The sequence below is a fragment of the Calliopsis andreniformis genome, chromosome 2 (genome assembly GCF_051401765.1).
Source record: "Calliopsis andreniformis isolate RMS-2024a chromosome 2, iyCalAndr_principal, whole genome shotgun sequence".
Taxonomy (NCBI): Eukaryota; Metazoa; Arthropoda; class Insecta; order Hymenoptera; family Andrenidae; genus Calliopsis; species Calliopsis andreniformis.
Window position 1 is genome coordinate 5835714 of NC_135063.1, and position 13225 is coordinate 5848938.

The 13225-nt window shown below is 42.4% G+C and overlaps 1 protein-coding gene across 1 annotated transcript in view; it reads right to left on the reverse strand.

Moving 5' to 3' along the window:
• The window catches only part of Hiw (MYC binding protein highwire), a 224811-nt gene that overhangs the window by 37851 nt on the left and 173735 nt on the right, over window positions 1–13225 (reverse strand). The window lies entirely within an intron of this gene.

The window sequence follows — 13225 nt, forward strand, 5'->3', positions numbered from 1 at the left end:
AAATTCGATAATTCCTGGGCTCATGTCCTCTCGAGATTTACCCCAATATTCCCAATAGAATCCATTGGATCAGAAATTAATCTTGAGCTAAACGCACCTGTGGAAGTGATCAATGAGAATGATAATTGATATGATAGATTGTACTGCTTTGGCTGATGCTTTTAAATACCTAACGAAGTGCCTCCATTACAACACTTTGAAAGGTTCAAACTTTGTATCTGATTCCATATAAAATTCTATCAGTTTCTATATAATACATATTTTATCTCTCAGAAGATATCTCTATCTTTGAATGCTAAAACACAGAAAACCCCACTAGATTTATTCACAAACCACAACGGTACCAAGTTCAAAAATTCGTTTCCGTAACGATAAAACCGCAACCATGAATCCTCATCGCTGTTTCACGTCCACGGTTCCCAAATTTGTCTTTCCCACGAGAGCAGCCTTGCAGCTATGAACCCTACGGTTGTCCTTACACCTTCCAAGTTTACGATCCACTTTTCCCCATTGGACTTCTCTGAAACTACGATCCTCAACACTGTCTTGTTCTCATGAAGTTCGCGGTTTCGCTCCCCCAATGGAATAGCCTCCTAACTAGGCACTGTATTACCAGTTCATGTTTCCAAAATTTGTGAAACTCCTTTCTACAGAAGAAACACTGCTCCTGCTTTATTCGAAGCTTCCATTTTATGAAGATTAACGATGATTACACTCTACGCAGGAATGACACGATTAGAAGTCCCAGATGCTTTAAAACCCACAAACTCGTATTTTTATGAAGACCCCCGGACTTGGAGACAGTTCTCTTAGATAAGGAACTCTATAATTCCAGCATTGCTCCTTGTCCCAAGGTCCTCCTCTCTGCGTTCCTCTTTCCGTCGAGAACGCGTTACGAGTTCAAGGGTCGACACGGATATTTTTTCTCATTCTAAGCGAGCGTTCGATGCACAGCGTCTCTACGTTAGTTCACGAAGGAAGCAGTTCGGCGGCCACTGAAGCCCCCCAAAAGATATTCTTAATCTCTTTCGTTCTCTTGGGCGTAGTCGGTGTATATCCGCGGCGAGACCAAACTATTCCACGAAGAATGTAAGAGGAGCAAATAGAGGCTAGCTGGGGCGGGCTGCGATGCAGCTGTTGATGTTCAAACGGCTGTTGCCTCTCTTTCTCTCTCTCCCTGTTTTGATCCCCCGTGAAAAGCAGAAAAGTTCCAGCGAGATGGAAAAGTCTGAGCGAGGGGAGTCGAAAAAATATCGTTCATCACAGAAGCGTATAACAGTAGGGTTTATAGTATCCACAAAAAGGCAAAAATTAAGTACAAAAGTCCTGAAATTATTGCAAAATTTGCTTCCTTACGTTACACTTGGAAAATACTGTAACGTGAAAAAATGCAAAGAAGGTATCCAGGGAATATATGTACTTATGTATGTATAGTTTTACTCGAAATCACGACGGTCTGGGCAGCCTCGAAATTGAACGCGCCACTGTTAGAGACAATGTACCGTGAAAACGCTTTATCGAACGACAGCCGGCGGAAATCCAGCGTAACAGGGGAAACAAACGCGATATTTCTCTCCCACGGTTGACTCTGGCCTTCCGTTTCGAGGGTGCGATCCTTCGCGCGCTTTATCACCCGCCACTTTGTCGACAGGGCCACATTCGCGATACCGAGTCAACTTATACGAAGCGATCACCCGTATCTCGTGCCGATTCTCCGATTGTTTATGGCCCGCTATTTCTCAGATAAGACCGCGATTTTTCTCGACAACCGGTTGCCCCGCACTGGAAAACTCACCCAGCACAAGAGCAACCGGTTCTATCAACGACGTCATTTGTTACATTCTATCCACTTTCGATCTTCCCACTAGCAGTGAAACCACGAGTAGTTTAATTGACCATGTATAATTCTCCAATTCTCTACGACAAAATTCTTAAGAACAAATCCTTGGGATTGAAGAAAAGCCTTCCCCAAACCCTCACCAATACACACACACACATCCTGTCCAGGATCTACGTGCCATTATTTGAGCATCCTCCAAAAAATACGCTTTGCTGGAATCTGTAAATCTGGAGGTCGAACAATATGTCCCAAAAGAGGAACTCAAAAGAGCAGAGCCTGCAGGGGCAGGAATTGTCGAAGGAGGAGAGATCCTCTTCATAGAAAGGGAAAGATACGGTCCAGGCGGAAGTATACGGGATGGATCGCCGTGATCCATCGTGTTACGCGACGGAATAATCCGCAACGAGGCGGCCGAGAGGCGAGCTTCTCTATCAGGTTTCATTAGCGGGCCAATCATCTCATCACTTGGATACGGTCTGCCAGCCGTCGCCCGTACGTAGCAGCCTAACCCGTTTCTCTGGTCCCTGACCTAATCCGCGGCGAGATAGGAGGAAAATCGATCGAGGATCGCCGGTGAACGTCTCCTGGTGGTACGAGCCAGCTTATCTGAGCACCGAAATCACTGGCGGAGCCGGTCAACGGCTTATATTAAGTCGTCGGCTTAGACCGTAAACGCGGTTTCCGTCTCCCGCGGCCCTGGGACCCGCCGCTCTCCGAAAACAGCTTACGTGGGATATAATGTATCGAAACATTGTAATAGAACGGGATCTGATATACTCCGCGACGCGTCAGCTAGTAATATCGTCCTCCATTGTCTCGGAAGCCTGATCTTCCTGCTCCGGCACGACGAACCACCTTCGGGGCGCATTGGGTTTCGACACAGCTGCCTGGCTGGGAAGAATTATATTTTACCTTGAAAGTGTGTAGATCGTTCAGGACAAATTCATTTATTAACAATCGTAACTTTTCCTCGGATAGTTATTTTTTTTATAAATTCAAACCTGCTTTTTTATGAAGCAAAAAGAAAATTTTTTAACTATAAAAAACGAAGATTCTGAAACCTTGAGAATTTTGTATGATTCTCGTCTCCACTCTGTAGTGTTGTCGCCCTTAAAGTGCTTGATTAAGTTGAGAAAATTATTTTTCTCGTTTTATCTCATGATTTTCATATCTCTGAATTCTTGAACACTTTATTAGCTATTTTAATTCCATGAAACGCTTTTTAGTGATTAAACACAAATATATTAACATCGTAGGGTAATAAACTCCATTTTCCATTATTGCAAGCATCCCTTTAAGAATTTCAATTTTACTGTATGGTAAAAATATTATTATTATTACGTTGTTTACTTTAAAACTACATTACTGGGAATTTTCAAGATCTTTAAGGTACTAAATGATTGATAAAATATAATATTTAGTTGCTTATATCAGTATAGTAATATCAGTAATGAAATTTATAAAATAATTTTTTCACAAATGATCGAAAATTCTGTATATCCCCTGTAGAGTCTTTAAACGATTTCCAATAGTAAAATTATAGGTGTTAATCTACAGACAGTCTTCAGGTTATCCATCAACTTCAACATTACAAAAAAATAGCAAAAAGCAGTACCCTGATTTTTCTATTAAAAATATCAATTTGGCACAGTTTAAACGACAGGATACGAAATAGTTAATAAACTCATGAATTTTATTTCCTCAAGTTTAATAGTCCCCTTATCTTAATACTTCTCTTCGACAGAAAAGCTTGACTAAGCAAAAGATACTGTCACTCGCGTGACTAATTGTACCACTGTCACGCGACCAGTGGGGGGTTAATTGAAAGGGTAGCGTAAAACATGGGTTAACTGCGTGGGAGCGCTGAGAACATGCATTACGCCAAATTCATTTTTGCCTTCTGATTTTTTTCTCGATCCCCTGTGTTTTAGATAGGCGAAGTATGACTGCAGTAGAAAGCATTACGTTTATGATTACATAATAAAAGCTTCGTTGGAGTTCCAACGTCACTGGTATCATCGAGCCCGACTTTATAGAGAAACGAAGCTGCAGCGTTTCTAGGTATACGACCAGGTGACACCGTCCTGATCGACAAACGGTCAAACTTTCCGTTCATGCTTCTATTTCGCCCTGGCCATATACCGGGTGGCGCGTCCTTAATATCCACCGAGTGTTCCTTACGAGCCAGTGTGTCACGTGTCGCTGGGATATTAGACCGCCGCTCTAATGGACCTTTAAGCCAAAGATCTCTCTATATAGGTTTACGTGTATCGCCTGCAATTCCTTCGCGTCTACCACGGCGAAAGTTTTCTTTTTCATCGGGACCCACGTCCTGCGAGAAACTCGCTCGAAAGGTGAGGTCGTCAGCAATAAATGGACGGATCCCTTTCGACGTTATTACTGTTCCCCTCGATTCCTTCAACTTTTATCAAAGAAGCTCTTACCGAACTTTTACCTAATCGTAAATCCCCTAGGATTTCCGGACGTATTACAAATTTCACCTGCAATTCGTGCACAAGAGACCGACGCAAATTATTTTCAAGAACCCTCCGAAAGAGGAGATCCTGAAACCGATAGTTTCCGCGAAAGAGTAACTTGCTTGCGATCTCGAGTCAAACTCGTGAGTCGATCGCGAACCCCCGAGCACGCCAGCTGGAAAACTTGGGCAAGCTTGCGGAGCAAACTGCCGAAAGAGGTCTTTCTCGATGCATCTTATTAGCGAAACAAGTCCTCGAGTGCCGTAAACACGCCGCTCGAAACTTTCTCTCCCCCCTCTTTCGCGTGATTCAATTTTCAGCCTCGAAATCGACTAGGCGGACAGAGACGTCGCTGGTCGTGGTATTTTTAGCGGAGTCGCTGGAAAAGTTTATCGCGAGCGCGGCTCGTTTCCCGTTCGCGGAAGGTTCGCCCGTCGACGGAGGATGCGTCCGCGAAATGACGAAACGTTTGCGAGTCACGTGTTGACGATCCACTCGCGGGGCGAGCTCGCCGCGCGAGCAAAACGAAAAACGTCGGCGAGGCCGAGAGAAACAGGATGTCGCCACGGCAGACGCGAGCCTCCTCGCGCGCGGCAGCGCGAAAACCTCGGCCCGCGACAATTATAAATATGAACCAGAAAACGATGGTCGGCTCAAAGAGGTCCAGAATTCCAAAAATAATATACGCCTCGGCAGTGGTGACCCGACCCCGATGGCTCGCGTTTATCGAGGAACCGATGATTATCGTTGGGCGGTTACGTTCGTGCCCCGTTTCAATTGGACGCCATTTGGACGCAGATTATTCGAGGTTAGATTGTAGAACGATCATTCGTGCTCAGGCCGAGCCATTACACTGATGCGTTTGCGTTATTGCGCCACGCCGATGTGCACTTCCTGTGCTGACAATTTCAGCACAATAAAATCGATAGTATTATTACTGGAGGGCTGGCGGTGATTGTGGAATCGGCATTGGACTGTGATGCTTTTAGGGGAAAGGGTGAATGGAGCAGACGTAGCTATTCTTAATTATTTTAACAGGAGAATTATCAAAACTAGAGTTTTATGGAGAATGATCGTGTGGGTCACTTTAACTACTTTGGTAGTTATAGTGTTAATCTGTAACAGTACTGGAAATAACTATGAGACAGTGAGATACACGGAGTCTGTAAAAGATAAGTTAAGTATAGAAACCAAAGATGGCAATTTATAATATTATATAACTTTTTTAGAAACTGCTGTGTAGTTTTTCTACCATGTTGGTTTAAAAATTTGTGTGCGATGATAAAAAAAAGTTGGTACACAATTTTTATCCAACTTCTACTTTATAATTAAAGTAACACACTAAGATAAACTACCGAGTAACAATCGATAGTCTAATAAAACGTAGTAAACAATTAAAAAATATATTGAAAAATAAGAAACTTCATGCAGACAGGGAATCCCCAATCCTCAGCAATTTTCTCTCTAAAACCCAGTGTAACACCTGCAAATAGAAGTATCAAGTATTCCACGTTTCACAGAAACGTATTTTAAGAAGGGAGAAGCCCCCAATATTTCCTGTTAATAAAAAGGAAACTCGTGGAATACGATTGTATATTTTTTTATCGAAGGGGGAGAATTGGAACCGTCACGGAGCGCCGTATCGACAAAGAACCTGAATTCCTTTATTGCGACTCATTGCCGGGGTCTCGGGTGTACTTTGCAGACGGCGTATCGGCCGAACGACTCGTGCTCCCGCTCTCTCTTCCCCATTGAAATCTAAATATACCCCATGATATTAATAGCGTATGGTGTGGCGATGGCAGAAGGGCCGTTTCATACGCCCGCGATGCACGCCGACTTTCGGTACGGATGCAGAAAACCGCATTCCCCTGGCGGCTGCACAGTCCCCCACTTCCACGAGGCGTTTTGCTAACTGGAAAATTCGCCGCGAGACGTTTTCTGATTGCGAATCGCGTGAAAAAAGTGGCGTTCGAAAAAAGTCGCGCAGTCATCAGTGCGAGTAACTATGGCCCTCAAAGTTCTATCGAAGTTACAGTGCTATTTAAAATTCTACCGACAATTCTGTATTCATGCAAAAACTTTGGAAAACTCGACTTAGTTTTTCAAAGGAAATTTCTACTTAATCTAATTTCTTCTTGAGGGCTTTCAAGATTCAGAACTGATTCAGTGCTGTCTACAATTACCGCCAAATTGAGAAAATATATTCTGTATACTTTGGCAAGGAAAATTGAAATGAGTAAAATGTTAGATCTAGTTCATAAAAGTATATTATAGTAGAACCTCGATTAAATGGATCTCAATTATGTGCAGTCTCGTACATTCAGGGTTACTGCTATGTGGTCCAACTACAATAAGGGTACTTTGGAACCCTCATTGAGACTAAAACTGTAATTTAATAGTAGTCTACCGAAAATAAAAAAGTAACCATTAAGGGTATTCTTCAAGTTTGAGCCTCATTAAGCTTATCAATCGAAGTTCTACTGTATTCACATATCTGGCTACTCTCAGATACCCCTGTCAACAAAACCGGAAGAAGATTCCGCGAGGAAAGATCTCGTCACAAGAAAAATCAGAGGTTCCAAACTTCTCAGCGCGAAGATCAAAGAAGTGCACCAGTACAGCGTTAAAAATGGTCCTCAACGACCCAATAGAAAGTTTCTCATCACTGTAGCCGTGTGAAAGAAACTCGCCGCGAGAACTATTCGAACGACCCGAAGAGGTTCATGCGGGTTCCGGTTCGCAGCCCCTTTAGGGCTCTTTTTCCATAGGCGCCAAGCGACACCGTCAACACGCCCCCGCGTTTCGAACCTCCGCTTCCTGTTTCACACTGATTCCCTCGATGCCCTCGCGATTCGCAAGAGAAAAAAAGACTGCTGGACATTCAGCCAAAGAGGCTCATGAAAAAATGATGTCTTTGGGAAACATCGTTGCCCTCGATGGCACCATTAAGCTGCAGCCGGCTACCGACCAAATGAGCTCCAATTACGAGCTTGGTTTTCGACCGGGAAATTATTCGTTGGCGCTGGTGTAGCGTTACCCGCCATGGAATAAAGGGAACCGCATACTCGCGTGAAAACGCAATTTTCAGCAGCCGCGTGACGCGGTCCCTTCCACGGTTGTATTACTTTGTTAGGAAAAAAAGGAGAACAGTTGAATATCGTCGGCGAGAGGCACTCGCGATGGAAGCATTAACAAACCGAGAAATGGGATTTGGTCGGGGCTCGGCGTGGCGAAGAAAAATGGCCAGGCTTCTCCTTCATAAGGGAGGCTAAATCCACTGTCTTTAGGAGGAAATGAAGGTACAGCAAATCCGTTGTCTTCGTCTGCAACGAGGCCGCCTCTTCGGTTTAACCCCTTAAGAATGGCAAACGCTCGACACGAACGTGCTGTCAGTGATCTGGGGAAGGTGATTTAAATCCTTCTGTGATATGGTGAATGAATTGTGGAAGAAAATGAACAGGAAATATGAGCCGTGGAGATGCTGGCCTGGAGAATTCTTCTAAGCTATAATTAAGATAAATGGCTCCATTATGAAGTGTGGGGGTGTAATCGCGCGGAAGTGAGCATACTTTACTAATGCTTGAGAAAAAGAAGATGAGGTATGAAGAAGTCGTGGACTACTAGCAATTGCATCTTGGTTAATTTGTTAATTAATTCGTTACACGTTTCTGGGTATACCATTAGTTCCGAATGCAACCGATTAAATAATATATGATCATTGTTGTAGCAAAATTCGTGTACTGCTGTTACAATGTATGCTGCCGCAACTTTACAGTAATTAAAACTTTAGCAATACACTGGGGTGTGAATAACTTCGAATGGCTAAAATATTCTGAATTTCAATAGTCAGCCATTTTACACTCAATGCATTTATTCATTTGTCACTTTTAATAGGAGAATAATAGAAACTGGCCGAAAATGAGGATGTGGTTAGCATTCATCTTCCCGATCATTACCGTCCATACAACACGGCGGTTCTATGTACGAAGCAAATATAATCACTTAACTCGAAAAATATTCACAATGTACAAGAAGTTTCGTTAAATTACTAAAAATTGATTGAAAAATAACAAAGAGAATATTCCATCATCAAAAATATCTTCCCATTCTTTTTCCAAAAATTGAACAAACATCTAATGAGAATATCCTCATATATATGTCACAGGATCGCAAACGAGTTTCCTTCAACTTGGACCTGACGAATAAATTTGAAATCCTGGTTTCCATTTTATACCCCGCACCTCTTTCCAGGATAAAGTTTCAGGAAGTACAGCATTTTCTCAAAAGGTCCGAGGAAAATGGAAGCCAATAGCCGAAACGAGGCCGGAATTCCGGTAAACGGTCCGATGTCACAGTGAGATATGGAAGCGATTTTTGAGAAGCCGAAACACGACGCCAGGGTACGTCATCCGTTCTCCCCACCCCTGAGTTCGATAACGCCGCCGAGTCACGTTATATCTTGTGCTGATTGATCGACCAGCCGCTCGTCGCGAAGACTTATCGTTCCTCGCTCGGCCCAGGGAAAAAGAGTTATCGGGCCACTCGATTTTCACCAGAGGCGTTCTTAATAGCCATCCAGCCGCGCCACCCATTTCTTACGTAATGTCGCCGATTACTGGCCGATAAAATCGACTTTAATGAAACGCGGGGAACTTGCTCCGCGAATCCACGAGGAAAAAAGGAGCGTGACAGTGGGCGGTCGTACCGGTTCGAGTCGTTCCAGTTTGCTCGAAGCCGTACGATTATCGCCGACTCGAGTTTCGATGATTTTTCAGACGCCTCCAACACGATTATACGTATACCCCGTTGGACTGGGTCCTCGAGTACGATCGAATTTCAAATTGGAGCAATCTTCTCGAATAGAGCATCTCTGTGGCTCCGTTGTACTCTCGTCAACTCGATCGCGAGTTCCGTCGGGTCAATGAATTTTTAACAGGCTCGATGAAGCGGGGCTCGTCGGTGACAGGCGTCTCGCGCGAACTCGATTACATCGCTTGTAATTTTTCAAAAGCGACACTCTTGCGACCCCGGTGCATTAAATATTAAACTGTGCGAAATAATGAGGGCTCGCTGAACGCGCAAACGCTTTCGCGAATGCCCTCACGCGCTGCTCGCAATTACTGCGGGATCATTTTATTCGGGGGAATTGCTTTATGACAGTTGTCATTGGAGTTGTGGGACACTTTAGAGGCATCCGTTTGTGTCATAAGTTACGCCTCCATGAATTATTTGTGCTTGTTTAAAGCGTATTTATGGACAGGTGAAGGTAGATTGGAAATTGTTTTTTTATTTGGATTATTAGAGGATCGATCCAAGTTATTGGGATTGTGGAGGTAGAGTCTTGAAAATGACTGTTCACGCAGACTATTGTGTCTTTGGGAGACTTTCCAGCGCCGAAAGAGGAGCAATTCCCCTTCATGGTAGTATGCGCACCGATCAAATTGTAGGAGGGATGAGATCATCGTAGCGGAAGCGATCTTTGAATCGAGTCGAGCTGAGAACTTAATTCGTCCCGTTCCCGTGACTGGTTGTCTTTTACTGTTTCGAAATGTGACGTTCTCTTTCAAAACCAACTACTCTTATCCAGAAATATTGCATATTTTCCTTAACACTACAGCCAAGAATTAGGTATACGCATATTTCAATATTACATACAGCATTTTTCATTCATCATCAGAATTTTAGCACCCAAGAAAAATCTTTAAGAAAGCTACTTGCCATAAAAATTCAAAGAACCCTCGACTTAACTAACTAAACAAATCAATGCACCATAGCATGATAGATTCCATCATCGATCACGAAAGCTATCGTCAGAGTCACGATGAAAGCTAGTCAAGGTCCCACAATTGCATCGATAAACCCATCGATCGAGGCGTTTACAGAGCCGTCGTGGCCATTGTCAAGCGAGGAATCACGACATCGCGTTTTGATAAACAAAGAACGACCGTCCCGTACAAACTTCTCGAGTATTGCACGGGTGGAATGTAATTTAGTGTATACATGAAAATAAATTGTAATTGTCGCGATATCAAAGTTATAATGGTCATCGGCTGCGCGATATCGTCGCAGCTTTCGCGACGGAACTGAAAATTGCGGACGCGACGTCGAATGAACCACCGAATCCTCTTGGAACGTTCGGCCAACTTTCGGAATTCGTGAGTGCAAGGCTAACAAGCATTTCGAATTGTTGCATATCGGAGAAAACGCTCGAAGCAGTTTTCATTGGTGAGGGGAGGGCTATTAGTTGTCGAAGTATGATCGAGAATTTCGAATGTCCTGTGAATTGTAGAACGGTTGGTCGAAATGTTAGGATGAATATTTTCTATGTTGTGGATTCAGGTATCGTGAGAGTATATCGTAAGCTATTTGAGGCAGATGAAATTTCGGGAATTGAATTTAGAAAAATGCACGAAGAATATAGAATTTTTGGGGTATGTTTAGTGCTACGGTCTTCAAACGTTTGGAGGGAATATTTGAAGCGTGTATTATGCATCGAATCACAAATTGAACTTCATAAATGAGATTTAGACTCTACAAATTTTTCAGCCTGTTGCTAATATTACTTTGAATTTGCTGCATAAATATTTTAAGGGTTGGATACATTTGGAAGTTCAGTGAACATTTAGTTTATGAAAAGTAACGAAATCTTAGAATTTCTTAACCTGTTTTCCAGCAAATAATTGGGATGTTATACAGTATACAGAATGTTTTATAGGAGCTCTTTCGTATAGCGAGCTATCGATAGAGCGACTGAATAAAGAAAACTGCTCGGAGAGTTTAATGTCGTCTGGATAGATGGCAACACGATGCAACTGCTCGCAGCGAGCAATTCGTAGGATGCAGGCCAGGAAATCATAGGGTCAAGGGGCCATTCGGTCATCATTGATAAATGTAAAGGATACTTGTTAATAAAAAGTACTGGAAAATAAAGTGAGACATAAAATTAAGCAGAAAACAGTATTTGTATTATATTGTGAAAATAAACAGCAATTCGTAACTATCGGAGAATTTATATGTGAAGTATCCTATTACCCTTTTCAGATTGATCCTCACCTCTTCAAACGAAAATTAATTACATTTTGGTATTCAATCAACACTTAGTTAACATGGAATACAAATTCTATGAAATCTAGGGAACAAAAGCTTCAAACATTCGCAAGATTCTGGAAACTAGAATTCTACATGCCGAATTAACAAACGAACCTAGTTAGCGACATCACTAATTGATTATTAGTGCGGCTACAGAAAAATACCCAACGCTCGTCAAGCAAGTAGAGCGTAGCTAATCAGTTATCGTGTTTCCGGATACAATATACCTATCCTATTAGCTGCTAATTAGATAAATTAAACGTATCAATGAATCAAAACACGCTCGTCGGAGAAATACTATCCAGAAAACCCGAGGAAAATTGTAACTTCGCAAATTGAATGTAAATTCATCGCAGCTGGCGCAAATTTAAATTACTCGCAAAGCCAGGTTAATTAATAGGGGTTCTAATTTACGTGCTCCAGTGCGGCGATCATTACCATCTCTTTTACCATATGCATCTCGTCGAAAAAGCATCTGCGGCCCACGGAAAACAGGGACATCTCAATGGGGATATAAATAATGCGAGTGATCAATACTCCGTTGCGAATGAAATTTCGCCAATTTTCGACCCGTCAAAATCGAAATGAAATTCCCTCGAGAGTGCCCGCGAATATACGATTAATTTCGTGTCTATAATAAATTCGAAATGCGCGAAAAACGATAACCTACGTCGCGAAACGCCGTAATCAAGTGATCCATGCGCGAGAATATCTTTTAAACGAGAACATTTTCTCGAGGAGAATTTCGGCCAGGTTTCGCTACGATTCGTTCAACTGGCGATTTGTGAATGCCCCGTCGCGAATATTGATGCAGTTCGCGTGGCTTCGCGCGTTTTTACAGCTGTCGAAATAAGCCAGAAATCGGACCAGCGATTGCGTTCGTTCGTTCCAGTCGACATTCAACCCCCAACCCATCGTTCTCATGGATTTTTAAATAGCGAGCAAACAAACGCATAGCAAACAGGAAAACATTGGTATTACGGCTTTCACGATTTTTAAACAAAACGTAAGCGCGCGTAATGGCCGACGCGAGGAAAGCTACGATCATGCGACGTGGGGTGAATTTATGCGCGGGTAGATCGGGGTTGTAATTGATGTTCCGAATGTAATTATTTGCTTTCACGACAAGTTTTAATGAACCGTGAGGAGGTGAATTTGCGTGACCATAAGCACTGTCGTTTTGTTTATTTTTCATTTTGTGATTTGTGCAGTTCCAGTTTATGGTCGATTTCGAATAACGTAGAGAGATTGTATAGAATAACTCAATATGAATATCGTCAATTACTAACATACTGTTGATTTACGTAAAAGACTGTGTTACGAAAAATATCGTGCTTTTGATGGAGTAGGAGAGCAATAAATAGCACAATGAAATTGGCAATTCGTTCGCGTGTTCGATGGATTGCGTATCGAAGCTAAAAATGTCAAATATTCTTGATTCGAAGCATGGATGCGCTTCGACAATCCACAATCACAGCAATACGTCTATTATCCTTTAATTAAATGTCCTGCGTGAGATTAAAAGTTCCTATTGATATAGTCCTATGACGCTTTCCCATGAGTCTACAATAAAGCGAACTTTAATTAAGAAACTTCATACCATGCGATCTATTCAGGAAACAAAAGATTCAATCGTGTAAAGTATTTCTTTGAAAGACTCTGTACATCCCCTTTTCAGGATGATTCTATGTACAGAATATGTAAATGTCACATTTATTCGTTACTTATAATTTTTACTTCTTTTTCAAGAAGGCAATTAACAAAACATTTGACACTGCAAAATTCAGTACCAGTAGCTGTGAAATTTTGTGCCCAA